This window comes from Phoca vitulina, unplaced genomic scaffold (genome assembly GCF_004348235.1).
Source record: "Phoca vitulina isolate PV1807 unplaced genomic scaffold, GSC_HSeal_1.0 scaffold43, whole genome shotgun sequence".
Classification (NCBI taxonomy): Eukaryota; Metazoa; Chordata; class Mammalia; order Carnivora; family Phocidae; genus Phoca; species Phoca vitulina.
The window spans coordinates 9,965,593-9,969,441 of NW_022589746.1; the positions used below are offsets into that span (position 1 = coordinate 9,965,593).

Consider the following 3,849-nt stretch of genomic DNA (forward strand, 5'->3'; position numbering starts at 1 on the left):
GCCTTCGGCTCAGGTCATGATCCCAGGGTCCTGGGATCGAGCCCCGCATCGGGCTCCCTGCTCAGCAGGAGGCCTGCTTCTCCCTCTCCCACTCCCCCTGCTTGTGTTCCCTCTCTCGCTGTCTCTCTCTCTGTCAAATAAATTAAAAATAAATAAAAACAACAAACGGGTTCTGACTTATCTGTTGTTAAAGCAGAAAACACCTGCCTGGGCCATCAAAAGATTCCATGTCTGCTCTTGTTTCTGCCACAACAAAATGTGTGACTAGGAGCAGGTAAGTTAAGTGAAAGAAGACCCATTTCCTTCCCACCCTATCCCACTCCCATCTTTAAGCAGAGCACAAATAGGTAAGACTTAAGGACCCTTCCGGCAGTACCATCTCGGATTCTATCAGGGGGGCATTAGCATAGGGCCAGTTGTTCTGTAGTAAGCGAGCCGCTCAGAATCTGGGAGTGGAGAAAAGATGAAGGGACGAAGGAGGTAGTTTCCTTCTCTGTGGCTGGTAAGCCCTTCTTTCCATATGATGCCTCACAGCTCTCCAACAAGCAGTACCTTCTGTTCCTTTTGCCCTCCCCTCCCCTCCCAGCCACAGCTGACAGTCCTCCTGAAAGCTGGCCCACAACGTCCACCATCACCCCAGTCTTCGAGAATCTGGCTATGACCGTGGTTCTGGCGGGAGGACCCAAACTGCTTCTGGCTGAGCAAGAGTCTTTGCCCTTTCCACCTATCTCTACTGAGGTCTGGGGCCAACTGACTGGCGTCCTAGGAGTGGTCCCTGCTCCTGGGATCCCTCTTCCTCCCTCACAGGAGCTGCCTTGTTCCAGGAACATCCTAAGGGCATAGCCAGTTAGAATCCCCATCCAAGATCTAAAGCTCTTGGACCTTCCTGTCACCCTGAATCACAAGCTGGACCTTCTGTAAACGCAAACCGCTGCTACTGAGGACACAGGCAAGGCTGCAGGGTGTCAGCGGGATCTGGATGCTCCACTCAGGTTTCAGGCTCATAGGTTCTCCAGGAACAAGGTCAGGACTCCTGCAGCGGCGGCTAGCTGCTGGGTCTGCCTCGAGCCCAGGTTTGATGCGGGATAGATGAGGCAGGGCATCTCCCCCCTGCTCGTTCGCCACCTGGGTCTCTGTCACCTCCCTGAGCCCGGTACGCGGTTGCCATGGGAACGCGACACGGACCACAGGTGGCTTGGAGGACGAAGAGGGACCGTGAGTGGAGAAGAACAAGGTTCCCCCTCCCCAAGAGAGAAGCGCCAGGCCACGAGCGCCCCAAGGCCGGTTTCCGCCGGTCTTACCGAGGCCTCGGCCGACCCCTCACGTCGGAGATGAAAACACCAAACTTCTCTCGGTAACAAGCGCTGGGACGTGCTGGTTCGCATTCGATGCATAAGACGTAGCAGAACTCACCCCGAGCTCAGGCACCAAGGCCGACTCCGTCACCCGCCCCTCCCGCGCGGAGCCCCCAGTTAAAGGGCCACCCACGCCCAACCCCCCGGGGCTCCCCGGCCGGGCCGTCAGCCTCCGGAGCATCCGGGACCGTCTTCTCGCGAGGCCTCAGCCGCCGACGCGAACTAGACGGGAGGGGCGCAGTGCACATGCGCAGAAGGCCCGCAACGACTCCCGCGTCCGCTTCCACGGCGCACGCTGTTTTCCCAAATCCCTGGCGCCACGTCGCTGGAAACCAGCCTTCAGACTTGGGGGACGTTGGGCAGAACTGCTCGATTTAGCAAATAAGGTAAAAGCAGGAGACATACTGATACTACAGTATTCGTTGTTATTCCGAAATAATTTTAAGTATCTAAATACATACCTATTTCATTAATTATATTTCCCTGATGGATTGGCTCTCCTAGCAGTTCGTTGTTTTGCTGAATGCACTTGCGGAATTTCTTCCAGAGGCAGTCTGTGGTCCGTTTACATTGTAACATAAATAATAGTCGTATCTCTCTCATTTCGTTCTTTGTCCTTCTGGACATTCATTGATGAATTTAGCATTATGAGTGGTTATCCTGGCATGAAGTTAACGCTGGGAATTGCTCTTCAAATTTTGATTTGTTGAAATACATAATATCTTTTATGGCATAACATGCCTTTCCCATTCTTCAAAATTACGTTGGATCTCTTGATTAGTGACTTAAAAAAGTTGTTTACTGACAAAAAGAGAACTTTTTTTTTTTTGCCAATTTTTCCCTTCCTCTTTGACCTTACACATGATAATTCACTTGTTCCCATGCTGGAAAAGCATTTAGTAACATTTATGTAAAAAAAATCAAATTCTACAAGAGATGGAACTCATATCAAAAGACAGTCATGGAAAGTACAATAATGATGATCCACAAGTCAATTTATTTTCCTATTTATAAGTAATGTTTTTCCCTTTTAAGAACAAGCTTGGCACTTATGAAGATTTCATCAATTCTTCCTTTGATGCTTTCAAGTTCCATTGAACACTGGAATATTTAATAATACTTTTTGTTTTTCTTTCAATTTCCATAATCCTGTTGCTAAAAAGATACTGAAAACTATGAACAAGAAATAAGCAAATTAGCTTCACTCAATGGATTATTTAAAAAGACAACAAGAAAAAATAGTCAACAAGAATATTGGGACCTTTCCTTGAGAATTGAAATATGATTTCAGTGCTTTATATAAACAGAACTCTCTCAACTGTGTCTGTTAAAGAGAACCAGTGGGTTTCTGAATGCAAGAGATGTGAAGAATACTGTCACATAAATCCTTTTGTCTCTCAACCCAAACAGCATAAATTCGAAGTAAGGAAACAATTTCATGACAATTACTTCAACCTGTATAGAAAGAATATCAAAAGCTATTCGAACAGCAGGTATTATAAGCAGGACAGCCAACATCTTCCATAGAATCATTCATGCTTTGTTTCAACTTGGAGTAAACATGTCTGCAACTTTATGCAAACATCCACCAAAATTTGTATTAGTATTAACTTTCACCAAAAGCAGCACAGAAGCAAAGGGAAAATATTTGTTTTCTGCATTGTAATGACTTGAATCCATGGCTATGCTGAAAAAAGGTGGGGCATTTAGATCATTGATAATCTCTGTAATGATAAGTGGAGCTACTATTTTTGTTGTTGATTTCATCCTGGCACCTGAAATTCTGATTGCAACTTCAGAATCAGAAAAACACTTGTGTCAGCAGTACGTTCAAACAGTCTATTTGAGCTGAGAGACTGATGATGAAATAAAGCATACAGGGTACTCAGAACTTCTGCTGAAATTACTATATCAATCTGAATTCCTCATAATAGTAAATTTATTTTGTCACTTTCTATAGTACTAGTTGAGAAAATAATACATCTCTTATGTTTAGCTGTTAGTATATGCTGGTTTATACCTGACTACCATTTTTCCATAAGGAACAAAAAGCTTCAAAGGGAACTTTTCCTTGCTTAATAAATGTCCACTTTTCAGAAAATTCATCACACAATTTACACATGCATTTTGGCATTTTAGGATTCAAATATATGCAGATAAAAACATAATAGCAACCACTGCAAAAATTGAAATGATTGATAATCTCATGACTGCATTAGTGTGTCTGTCACAAGTTGGAACTCATAACTAATCACAAACAGGGGTTGAATCATTGAAAGCATTGCAAACTTGCAAACTAGAAATAAATTGAAGTCGTGTTACCATTTAAGTGGATGGAGACAGCTGTCCTTAGAAGGCCTGCTTGTAAGGCTGGCCTGTGGCTAGTATCTGGGAACTTGGATTTTGAAAAGGCTTGGGGGCTTGGACTTCTGAAGTGTTCCTACCAGTCTCCCTGATAAGAGTGGCTTACTGTGCCTAAATTTCTTTGTGCAAA

The 3,849-nt window shown here is 44.7% G+C and overlaps 1 protein-coding gene across 3 annotated transcripts in view; it reads right to left on the bottom strand.

The window, feature by feature from the left end:
• LOC116648389 (zinc finger protein 37A-like) overlaps window positions 1–1,548 on the bottom strand; it is a 27,134-nt gene extending 25,586 nt beyond the window's left edge. For 2 of the 3 annotated variants that reach the window (XM_032430349.1, XM_032430348.1), the window contains exon 1: window positions 1,302–1,325. The gene's annotated coding sequence lies outside the window, so the exon portion shown is untranslated. Of the gene's footprint in view, window positions 1–1,301 lie in introns of all 3 variants that reach the window. The other variant, XM_032430347.1, reaches the window with a different exon arrangement.
• Between the last annotated feature and the right edge of the window lie 2,301 nt (window positions 1,549–3,849).